Source organism: Acinonyx jubatus, chromosome A1, assembly GCF_027475565.1.
Source record: "Acinonyx jubatus isolate Ajub_Pintada_27869175 chromosome A1, VMU_Ajub_asm_v1.0, whole genome shotgun sequence".
NCBI lineage: Eukaryota > Metazoa > Chordata > Mammalia > Carnivora > Felidae > Acinonyx > Acinonyx jubatus.
The window spans coordinates 30037215-30050499 of record NC_069380.1 but is presented as its reverse complement, the minus strand read 5'-3'; positions in this window follow the sequence as shown (position 1 = coordinate 30050499).

The window sequence follows — 13285 nt, the reverse complement described above, 5'->3', positions numbered from 1 at the left end:
AAGACCCTCAGGCAGAATTCTCATTTACTCAGGGGAGGGTCAGCCTTTTATTCCATTCAGGCCTTTAATTGATTGGCTCACCCACATTACGGGAGACAATCTCCTTTACTCAAGTCTGTTGATTTAAATATTAATGTCAACCAAATAAATTCTCACAGAAACACTAGAATAAAGTGTGATCAACTATCTGGGGATTCCATGCCCAGTCTGGTTGACACATAAAATGGACCATCACAGCAGGCATTTAACACTGTTTATTAATAATGACGTATTTGTGTTGTTACTCTAGAATTTCATCAATTTACTGACCAATTCTCTGGAAAACAATGACTCTTGTTTGAATAGAATACGGCAATTTGCGAACCACTTTTCCGAAGCTTTAGTAATTTTAAATTTCACATCTCTGATTGAAAAACTAAGGTCAAAAGAGGTTAAGTAACTTGTTCAAGAACTCACAGATAACTGGAAAAACAAAAATCAAAAATCAAAGGAGAGGTTTTCTGAGTCCATATCTATGGAATTTCCCTTCACATAGCCTTTTTTTAAGCAACTGTACATTCTCTTAATATTTCTGCAGACAAGATCAGTGTTTCTTTACATCGTCAATAGCAGTCGATTCCTTTCGTAAATGAAGTTTCATAAAGAATGTAATGTGTTAAAGGAGAAGAATGGATCTGCTGGAGGTGATGACAAGTGAGGCTGAAACAGATGGAGCTCTGTCTGCTCTGTCTCTCCTTCTCTCCCCTTGTGGGCCTTTCGGTATCAAGGATCTGAGGGACCTGGTTTGAAATCCACTGGCCTAGATCGTATTGGCCTCTGTCTTTTTTTTTTTTTAATGTTATTTTATTTTTGAGAGAGAGAGACAGAGCATGAGCAGGGGAGGAGCAGAGAGAGAGGGAGAACAGAATCCAAATCAGGCTCCAGGCTCTGACCTGCCAGCACAGAGCCTGACGCGGGGCTCAAACCCAGGAACCATGAGATCATGACCTGAGCTGAAGTCAGATACTTAACCGACTGAGCCACTGAGGCGCCCAGATTGGCGTCTGTCTTGAGAATGAGACTTTGTGGGAGGAACAGAAAGTTTAAGATAGGATGGATGCCTGAGTTGTTACTGTTATTTTATCTTCAGCCAGATGGACAGGTAGCTCTAGCATTCTAGAGGGTTTTTCCAGGAGGAAAAACTTGAGTTTAGGTTCGAAAGGTAGGGTATTATATTGTGATTCATCTTGGGCCACTTGTACTCACACCCTTAAATTTGTTCAGAGTTAACTCACTGAAGGCAGACTCTCAGTTTTCTGTGTTGTAAAAAGAGAATCAAAAAAAAAAAAAAAAAAAAAAAGGATGCCAGAGCAAAATGGTTTCAAAAGGCACTTGGCAAAGTGAATGGGAACATAATTTAGAATGTCTGACTACATTACTTTTTATAATTAGAATATTTCATGATTATAAATGGTTGATTATAAAACCTCAGCCAGCCTGTCAGTCAGACACCTCTGGAAGCTCTAAAAAGAACACTTTTTCATCCCGAATAAAGCCACACCTCCACAATAAAGTAAGATAAAATAACATTCCCAAGTCCCAAATGAGGAAAAACAAAACAGCGGTCACTGAAGGGTCAAGCTTAAAATCTCTGCTCCTACTGGATACCACAGATTCACTGAGAGATAGAGTTAGATAGAGAGAGTTAGAGAGCTAACTCTCTAACTTCCCCCAGCTCAGACTCACCGAATCACTTCATGTCTCTGCAAGTCTCCCAACGCACAACTCCCCATTGCCTACAACACGTTTCAATTCCTGACCCAGCATATTAGACGCATCAAGATTCCACAGCTATATGTATTTGCAACTAAATTCAATTAAAATACACTTGACAAACATTAGTTGAGAGTGAATAGGTTCCATGCTGGTTCAGGGGATATAAACAAAGAAACAAAAAAAGGCACAACCTTGAGAAGCTCTCAACTTAAAGAAGACTGACTAACAAGTACACAGGTAACAGATACACCATGATATTGCAATCATGGATATGATAACAACGGACACAGAAAGGTGTGATAAAGTTCGAGACTCCCATATGTAACAATCTCCTGCTAGATGTTGAAAAGCACACGATTTTTATTAGAAATAGAAGACACAGCCAAGTGGGAGGCAGGGCAGGTGGAGGGAGGAAGGGTGAGTTCTAGGTACAGGGAATAGCCTGTCTAAAGCTTTGTGGAGAGATTGCCAGAGGTTTTCATTCCCCGGGAGCTTCTGGGGTATTTTCAGAGCATCTGTGGGAGAGGAGCCTCCTAGCTTTCTGCTCAGTGGCAGCAGCAGACTGCCAGCACTAGCCGGGGCTCTGGGAGCGCCCCCCTGCACGCTGGCCGCTGAATTCCTAGCCTTCAGGCCAAGGGGGAAGCAGTCCCCAATTTTGAATAACCACTTGCTTTTCTCTTTTGCTCTTTTGATCCTCCCAATATATATTTCCCCCAGTTTTAGTGACAAATAATTAACAGGGAACGCTGTATTAGTCTAAAATGTGCAATATAATATATGCATATATCATGAAATGATCATCACAATAAGTTTAGTTAACAACAATCACCTCACATAGTTACAAAATTTTGTTTTCTTCTGATGAGAACTTTTAAGATTTGCTCTCTTGGCATTTTGTAAATATACAATACAGCATCACTGTATTGTATCCCCACTGACAGGGGATGTACGTTACATCCCCAGGACTTATTTATCTTATAACTGGAAGTCTGTACCTTTTGACCACCTTCACCCATTTTACTTCCTTCTCTTCCCCCACCTCTGGCTATCACCAATCTGTCTTCTATATCTATGATTTTGGTTTATTCAGATTCCACATACAAGTGAGATCACAACCTCTTTTGTCTTTTTCTGTTTGCCTTATGTCCTTCAGTAAAATGCCTTCAAGATCCATCCATGTTGTTACAAATGACAGGATTTCCTTCTTTTCTACAGCTGAATAATATTTCATTGTGTATGTGTCTATGTAGACACACATATACACATATGTGCACACATATAGAATACAGGCATATCACATTTTCTTTGTCAATTCATCTATGAATGGACACTTAGGTTGTTTCATGCATTGGCTTCTGTAAATAATGTTGCAATGAACATCCAATATGTCTTTTAATTTATTTCCTGTGTTGAATTCTCTCTGCTTGAAATGCCTAGAGTAACTCATGTTACCCTGGCTGGACACTGACTAATATAAGCTCCTAGTACAGAGTTACTACTGAATAATAAAATAAATAATGAGGATGTGCTTATTCTTAAATTATCTAGTTTTGGCAAAGAAGTCGTGCTTTTACAGTGATATCATGATGGAAGTATAGCCTCATCAAGGAATGGAGAATTTCCTAAGGTTCTTAAAGAGAAAAGGGAATGACCACAGCTTCATTAGAACAATATTAAGCTACATTGGAGGTTTTATAATCCTCTATCATCATTCTCCAACAAATAAGAGGGAAGAAAATTGGATATCATTTTGGCTTTGGATATTATGAATTACAGAGAACACCCTATTTTCTGTTGAAAAATGCAAGTCCCGATGGAAAGGTTTTATACTTTTCTTTATAAGCTTCCTTAATCCCTAGGTTTACTTTGGATGTATTTTCATACAGCCATTGGAGGTGAAATTAGAGTTATCTACAAACAGTTTTCATTTTCAATGAGGCCATAAAGTTTAAAATGTACAGAAAATCATGTATTGACTATACAGCATTTCAGGCTATTATAGCTAAAGAGAATAGACTATACTTTTCTGCAAGGGGACAATTTTGTCAGTAAGCTCTGGCAAGCAAAGATCAGACAGGGGAATTAGAGGGACAGTTTGATTTCTTAGGGAGATCAATGAATATGACAGGTTAATAGATGGCACACAGCTGGTGTCAGGTTAGAAGAAGTGATGACAAGGGACAAAGGAGAGGACAAGATGAGCATTTATAGAACCAGAGTCCAGTTCTGTCTGGAAAATCAGAATGCCCTGGGGAAGACAGGGGTTAGCAGCTAGTGTTCCTGGGATAAGCAGAGCAATCAAAACATCTCAGACATTCAGAGGGTCCCCTAAGAACCCAGATACTTTCTCCCTGATGCCACAGAGACTTCTCCAAACAACGATCTATGAAGTATAGACATCAGCCATGGTTTCTGGATTAGTGTCCCCTGTGTGACATGCTCCCCGAGGGGAGACAGGAAGGGGTTCCCACCTGGTGAAGGTCGAAAGCAGGGAAACATTTTTCTTTGTAGCCATTCCCACTTATGGGAGATAGTGCAACTGAACCGGAAGGAAATAGTCTTAGAAATCAAATATACCTGCATTGAAATTCAATCTCTACCATGCTAGTCACTCAGCCTCCATTAACCTCAATTTCCTCAGCCTTAAAACGCGGAGAATAATATCTCCATCCAATGATCATTGAAGGCTTTAAATGAGACAATGATGGTGATGATGAAAATGATAAAAGCAAATATTTGTGTTCAATTTACAAGCAGACACTGTTCTGAGTGCTTTACATGCCAAGTCAGATACATATTTAAGACACAAAAGGTTTATAAAGTGCCTGTACAATATCTTGCACATTACGAGTGCCTAATAAATGGCAGCAATCTTGCTGATGTCAGGTGGTGGTGGCAATGGTAGTGCCGTTATCATTCCTTCCCCTTGAGATACAACCACCAAGGCCACGAGTGTATTAAACTGAATGTGCCTCCTCAGGTTCATGTTCATATGACTTACATCGATAGCAATTCTTATCTGAGGACAATGTGATCTTAGCAGAATTGAGACCACCTGCAAAAAAGTAAAACCTCTCCATTGACATTATTCTCAACATACTCATTCTCAGTCGTGTAGTTAAAAAACTAAGAGTACCATCAGGAGGGTAATTTGGGGCATGGTGAATATTGAACTCTGAGAGAAAAATTCTTAAAAACCAATAGTCCAAGTTTTTGGAAGTGCACGTTAGAAATAGAAGTGCACAAGGAGATGCTAACTGGACAGGCGGGGGGTGGGGGGGAGTATAAGTAATAGGATGCAAGGGAGGTAATTTACGGAAGATAATTGAAATGACAAATCTAATAGTAATTGAGGGTGATGAATGTATTCAAGAAGAATCAGAGGTTCATACCATATATCAAAATGTCACATAGAACATGAAGACAAAATCAGAGAAAGCATCAATCTCTAGAGAATATACGCTATGATCATTTTTGTAAATAATGTTTAGAAAGCATATACACAAATATTTACACAATTAGTGCAACGGTGCCCCAGCACTAGAGTTGGGCTCTTAGCGTCTGGCAAGTTGCCTAACACGCCTCAATTCTCCTGCCCTTGTCTGCTAGATGGAAATATTAATATCTGAGTCACAGAGCCAGGTCTGGTTAACAAAGTAATGTATGTGAAGTGCTGATCTCTACAAAGCAGGCATGCAATAAATGCTAGTTCTTTCCCAACTTAAAATCTGTAAGTTCCTCCATACTAATGGCTGGATGAAACATTTCCAAATCATGGGATTAAAAATACTAATTTGTGAGCTTTTTCTAAGAAGCATGTGATCAACTTTATAGCACTTGGGGGAGAGGCAAATATTTGGAATTTTGTATTCTATGAGTAATGATTGTTATAATTAGACAAATCATTAGAATAGTCAAAATTTAGAATCAACTTTTTTCATCAAGTCTCTCTAGAGCTCAGAGTATTTTTACTGGTCTTTAATAGGCTTACTAGGAAGATGAACAAAATATCAAAATTAAAGAACTAGACCACAATGCTTTGAGAACAACCCTTAGCAATTAATTAACTGCCTTAAGAATACCAAGGAAAAGAGGACTCTAGAAAAGGACATTGTCTGGGGTGCCTGGGTGGCTCAGTCGGCTAAGCATCCGACTTCAGCTCAGGTCATGATCTCGCGGTCTGTGAGTTCGAGCCCCGCGTCGGGCTCTGTTCTGACTGCTCAGAGCCTGGAGCCTGTTTCAGATTCTGTGTCTCCCTCTTTCTCTGACCCTCCCCCGTTCATGCTCTGTCTCTCTCTGTCTCAAAAATAAATAAACGTTAAAAAAATTTTTTTCAAAAAAAGAAAAGGACATTGTCCATAGGTAATCGATTTGTCACTGTCACAATAAGAAACAACACTGTAATTGGTACATACTATGGAATATGTATATATTCCATAATATATAATCATCAGATATAATTATAACATATAGTAAGTATATCTGGAATATATACTTCTGTAAAAATAACATTATAAATGAGAACTAATAAAACTCATATGAATACATTTCACCAATATTTCATTAGATAAGTAATTGTGTATTATCCAAAGAGAAATTCAAATGACAGCTAAAAGTCAGTAAGTGGGAATTTGGGAGGTGATGGTAGACGCTGGTCTAAGAAATGCAGTATAAAATGGTGTGCGAGGAGGCCTCTGTGCAATCTCTGGCCATCACTTAGTCTCATCTGGGACAGTTCACTTGTACCTACGCTAGACATCTCAGGTAGAGCATTAAGGGGAAGGCAGAAAGGCTCCCCGTGGGGTGTCAGCTACACTGGCGACAGAAGTGCTTTTCTAAGACTTCTCTCTGACTGTGAAGAACACATTTTCTGTACAACAGAAGAACCTGCAGTTTCCTTCTCTCTTCTCTCAGCACCCTGATTAGTAGTGCTAGGAGGCTGTAGGACAACATCTCAAGTACCATGGGTATGTTTCCGGCCCAAATATTCTCAACTTGGGCTTTCTGAATTGCCCAATTTAAAGCTGACCGGAGTTAGACAGGTGTCTACGTCCACCCACTGACTTTATAAGGAGAAAGTTTCATTCCATTGAAGGGTTGCTTTGTGTGTGTGTGTGTGTGTGTGTGTGTGTGTGTGCGCGCGCGCGCACATGCGCAGGTGGGGGTGTGTTTTAACAATAAAGTGTTTCCTATTTTTCTAATACATTTGCCATGAATCATTTTAAATAGCAAGTACTTTCTCTAGATCCTTTCCATGTAGGTAGCAATAACTTTATATTAAATATGATTTTATACTGTGCACATTTTGAATACAGAGAAAAGAGAAGGACTGACTGACCTTTAGCTACTTATATGTCATACGTCTAGCTATACAATCAAAATGCCCCAATAGTTCCCTTCATCTTTCTACATGAGATATTTATTGAGCAGTTACTATGTGCTCACATTGCCAGATGTTAAATGATTGAAACAGTTAAAATCCACCCCATTTCCCAAATCTCTATAAAGAGCAAATGAAAATATGTGGGAGCTGTAAGAAAATGATTAAGTGATAAATATTACTTTTTGATCATAAATCAAACCTCTATTGATCATATATTATATGAGGCATCACAGTATATATTTAATCATAAGGAAACCTAATGCAATTTATCTGTCTCACAACCCCACACAAATGCACGTGTGCATGCACACACACACACACACACACACACACACACACGCACACACGCACGCACACACACACACATGGAATTAGAAGTCAAAGAACCAGAGGTTTGAATTCAGGCTCTGTCAATGTACTAGCTGCTAATTTGAACAATTTATTTAACTTCTTTAAGCTTTATATTCCTTATTTATAAAATGAGGATAATAATATCACAAATTATATATATAAAAGATTTATATATATAAGATAATATATATAATTTATAATAATAAATATATTAATATATAATACATAATGTATTTTTATATGTTAATATATAATTTTATATAAGATTATATACATATATGTGTATCTGTATATAAGATTCGTATATAAGATTTATATATAAGATTATATATAAATATAAATATATATAAATACACACATGTATGTATATAAATAAGATAAGGTCCACAACAATTGCTCAGGAAATACATGCACCTTTCGCCCTGTCCAGAGTTCTGTCCCAAAAGCAAGGCTAGGGTTTGACCACTGAAGAGAATTAAAAAGATTTTATAATGTGTTCTATTTTTATTCTCTAGGAACTCCCACTTCAGGAGAGCAAGAAAGATGTTCATTTGTGAAAAGTGAACTCATGATATCTTAGTACATAGAGGTTTATGGTGGGATGCCTATAGAAAAAAAGGCAGATTTTATATCTGAAATTAAACAAGTAAAATCATACCCCAAATGGATGAGATGTGCTTTTTGTTGAGGGGGTTCAATACTAAAGAGGATCGGCACATGCGAACCTGAGGAGGCTTGGGAAAACCCAAATCCTAACAAAAATGCCAGGCCAGATTTGTGGTTGTGATGAGACAGGTGTCTAGGAAGCCGTCAGTGGTCAAACTCATGTTCTGACCGATCAACTCAACAACTGTGACAATTGACAGACCTTTCTTTGTTCTGATACCAGGCTCATAAAACAGCTTTTTTTTTTTAATCATAATATGACTTCCTATGTGGTCTTTCATCCTGGGGAAAGGACTTGCCAACCTGTGAACACATGCTTTCCTTTCTCTTTGGAAGTTCTATTTTCATTTTAAACCTCATACTTTAAACTAACAAATACCATAAGTTGCCCTAAGTCTCAACAACCAAAATCGTTTCCCTTGAGCCTGCTCATCTCTGGGCACAGAGACAAAACTGAATGAGACTCTGGACTATCAAACCACAACCAGATCCTAACTCACATAAGGAGGCATACTTTTGCGGTCTCAGTAAATATTAAAAGTGTGGTTTATGTTCCAGATTTCTGCTTGAAAATTAAAATCCAGAAGAAAACACAACTAGAAAGAAACACTCTCGTTTCATGTTGAGACCACTGGAAATGTAAAACAGCAGATAAAACTTCAAATAATACAACAATGGTTCTCTACTGTGGTCATACAAAACCACTGGTTTTGGTTTTGGGGTATCTGTGTACGTGTGTGTTATGTATATATACACGTGTCTATGTATATACATACACACATGTATACATACACACACATACACACACAGACACGTATACACTAGTAGAGCAATAAATCCCAAATCTAATATCGGGACCCAATATTAAGTAGGTCTGAGTTTTCATACTTTTTCAAATTGTCCAGCTAAAACTCTAGTGTATAGCCAAAGTTTCTAAATCCACAGCCTATGGAAATTGATGTAAATGAGTAAAAGTGGGCCAGGTGACAGCATAGGTAATTGTAGACTATAAATCCAACCTATAAGGGCAAACCTTACTCCTCTATAACTATTTCCTTGTGCAGTTGCAGGCTCACTGTCAAAGGATCTTTGGCATGTTTAAAAAAAGAATCTGAAATCGGGAATTTTTGACAAGTTTCCCAATTTTTAACTGTTGATAAATAATTCAAAGCTTTAAATATTATTCTGTAAATCCCACAGAGCATATTTCCAGGCCACAAGCTTGTGTCTTCTCACTATAAACCGAGAAAGGCTATGTGACATACAGAGCCAACACAGAGGTTTAAATAAACAAGTCCTTAAACAACAAGGAAAAATTAACACATACTGATTCTGTTGTTTGACAGATAAAAGGATCCTACAGATAAAAGGATCAATCAACTGGTGAGCTATTTTGCTTTTTCTATTGACATTTTATCTTGACTTCAGTCAAGAGCTTAAGTATCTTGAAGACAGGAATTAGATTTTATTTTCTTTATGTTAGTTTCCCTTCCCTAGTCCTGAACACATCCTTGAGTACTGATATACTTTTTAACACATTATAAATGTGATGTATGAAATGTGTTATAGATTAAACTAGTCTTCTTTTTTATGTTTACTTGGAAAAAGAATATGCAGTGAATCAAGCAAGTATCCAGGAATGTAATTAATAGTCAAAGCCAGTCTGTTAATTGCAATATCAAGAATCTCTCTCTTTCCTTCTCAGTCTCTTCCTCTGCCCACCTTGTCTCTCTCCCCTCTTCCCTGCGTGTCTTCCTCCCTCACTCTCATGGTCCATCTCTTTCTCCCTCAACAGCCTGGATCCACCCAATCTTGAAAATGGCACTTTTTCATGTACAAGCAACCTGTAGAGAAACTGAAGATATATTATTTAATATGAAATTTATTGTCAAATTGGTTTCCAGACAACACCCAGTGCTCATCCCAACAGAGGCCCTCCTCAATGCCCATCAAAACTGAAGATACTAAGTCTTCTTAAGACTAACAGTGAACAACCATGGACAGACCGGAAGATTGACCATGAAAGATTTTAATTACACTATATTGACTGGGACAATGGCAATTTAATTATAGAAAAGAATAAAAGTTCTGTCCTCAAGTCACATTGGTTTTGTTTCTAAGAGTTTCTTTGCTTAGTCTTCATGGAGAGAAGTTTGGGAGGGAGGGGGTTGTTTTTTTATTTATTTAATTTTTTTTTCCTGGAACTTTTCCTAAAAATTCAGCCAAGTATGATAAATCATATTGAAGCTGGGGAGCATCTCAAATCTAGTTATCAACTTATTATTTGATTTGAAATGCTCAAGAGAGTATGCTGCTTATGAAGAGAAACAATGCAAGCATTTCTGACTTGGGGAAAGGAGACTTTGAAGACTTTGAAAGAATGCAAAGTGCCCTGAGGAATGCTGATTGGAATTCTAGAAGGTGTGAGAAATTTACTGCACATAAGTAAGGAATTGAGCATTTAGGAAATAATTGGAAAGGCTAGCATTGGAATTCAACTGAGACAAGTAGTAATCACAGCACTGAATTCAGAATAAAAGAGTTGAATATGAAATAAAATACAAGAATGCTCACTAAGAGACCATGAAAGGCAGTGCTTTAGTTGAGGGGGTCCTAAAATACTTTCTTGTCCATGACAGTTTATCTTAAAACATCATGTACTTCAAATTTGCAATGAGGTGAATGCTTTATTATATTGTAGTATTAGAGATTGTAAATTCATAGCCTCTGATTAATCACTTCTTTTAGTGAAACTTACCTACTCAAGGGAAATCGAAGTAGAACACCTGGATCTTTGAAAAGATTGGGCTAATCTAAAAAACTCTTCGTAACTACAAGTAACAACCTTTATTATGAGAATTTTTTAAAAACTAGTCGATTAATTGGTCATCATTGGATGCAACTGAAATTTTTTTCTATTATGAATTTGTAAAGTTTTAGTGGCATTTGTTAGAATAGATTTGATCCATGTGAGACTAAATATATGGTTACAGTTATGTGTTAGTGTATGTATATATATATATATATATATACAGTATGTATATATTATAACATATAATTATGTTATATTAAACTATATTAAATTATAATATATATAGTTATAATAGAAATATAAATACATTCAGGGCATGACAATTCTTGAGGAAAAACACAACATAAAATATTTTAATATCTAAAAGTTCAGAACCTTCCTTCCCCCTTTAGCTCTTTCTACCTTTTAAACCTCACCGTATATTTTGAATTCCCTCTTTATTCCTTAAGTCATTTTAAGTATGTGTATTTTATAATATCCTTCAGATTTTTTTTTTACCTAAGTTCGTGATAGGTAACTTGTGGGCCTCCACAGTGGACTGCTTCCTCCTGTGGTTTATAATGTTTACCAAGGATGGTTTTAACTCTAGGAGTTCTCTATAGCCTGGGTTATAGAAAAGTCCCTACAGAATGATGATGCATTTGCTTCTACAGAGAGATGCATGTGTTTTACCAGTGAGAACTAATTTTTATAATAAATTTCCTGGCTTGGGGATTTCCACATCATGCCCAAATATAAATGCGGTGACATATCCAAACATGATGCCACGGATGGCTTTGCTAGCTCATGGGAAGCTTCATACCTCCAGAGCTTTAGGCAGGATACACAGAATTTCCCCAAGCAGAAAGCACTTCCAGGGCCCAGTCTTATGCAAGCATCTTAATTCAAGTTCCTCAAATTATACAAGCCAAGGCTTCTATCTCCTGTCCCCATATGGTTGTTAGAAACTCAGCCCCTGAGCTCCTATAACCAGGAGTGTTAGGTCCCAGGTTGCTCTGACATCAGCTGGGATGCTTGCTACTCTGATTTTCATCACTGGTGTGGGCATTTGGGTTTTCCTTTTCCTTTTTTTCAAGCTTAGTGTTTACATATATAAATTTTGTATATATTCCATTTTGTTCATATGCATTTAGATTTTATTGCTACCAGGAAGCAGGCTATGTTAAAACAAGTCTCCAGTGTTGCTAAAATCAGAAGCCTCCTGATAATGGGGAGAATAGTTTTTCATGAAAAAGCTGTCAAGAGGAAATAAAAACTCCCCAAGATTTTATTCAAAGTTGTCATGGCATAAGCATTTAAACCCCTTCAAAATTATAAGAAAATGTGAGTATGAGAAAATCTTATCTTAAAAAGGCTTATTTAGATCGAGTACCAACTATATACCCAACATATTTTTCTTCTACCAAGAAAGTAAAGACATCAGTGCTGTGGAAACGTAAAGATGTGAATTGTTGGTGTAATTTTAGTTCACTCCAAGATCTGGACTAAAACGAGAGAGTTTCACCATTCTTACCAAGTGCCTATCATAAATCCCATAACCCAAGAGAGGCCAGAATGCCAAAATGAAATGAGGTGGGGAGGTGGCAGCAAAGAATTACAAGGTACTAGATCAGGATATGGCCCCTTTTTAATCGAAGCTTCTCGAGAGTAGAGAGCTACAACCATCCACCCACCACCAAATATGTCAATGAAACATCCCATCTATGCCACAGAACCACCCAGAGGCAACACCAGCAAATCAAAGTGCCAGGCAGGCAAATGGAAGCCAGAGTCTGATACCAGGCATGAGTGACAAAGCAGCGAGCCACGAGGCACAGGAAAGCATCTAGGAGGCAAGCCTCTTCTGACAGCATTTTGGGGATGGGAATAATTCCTGAAGTTCTAATCCAGTCTTTGGCTCCATCCAATTCTCAGCATGAGATGTGCCCGATTTGGGGGCATAGCCGTAACTTGCCTCAACAACACTGGCTCTACTACCTTCACAAGATCTCCACCAAAGTGCAGGCACCCAAAATGTACATCAGCAGGATTTCCGTAGTTTATTGCATAGGAAAGCCCTTTTCCTAAGACTGACTGAAAGAGAGCCGGGCTTCTGTCCGACAAGTTTTCCATTATAATTAAATACATCACCTCTAGTAATCATACATACGTGTGTAACCCTCACTGTCTGTATGAATAAATGAACATATGTACACCAAAGCTTCAAGTTAGAAGAAACCTTATGGAGCATATTTTCAAATACCTGAACCTATAAAGAAGGAAATTCAGTTCGAAAACGAAATGAGGCTTGGTCGACTTTGCACTGCTAGCCTGTAGCA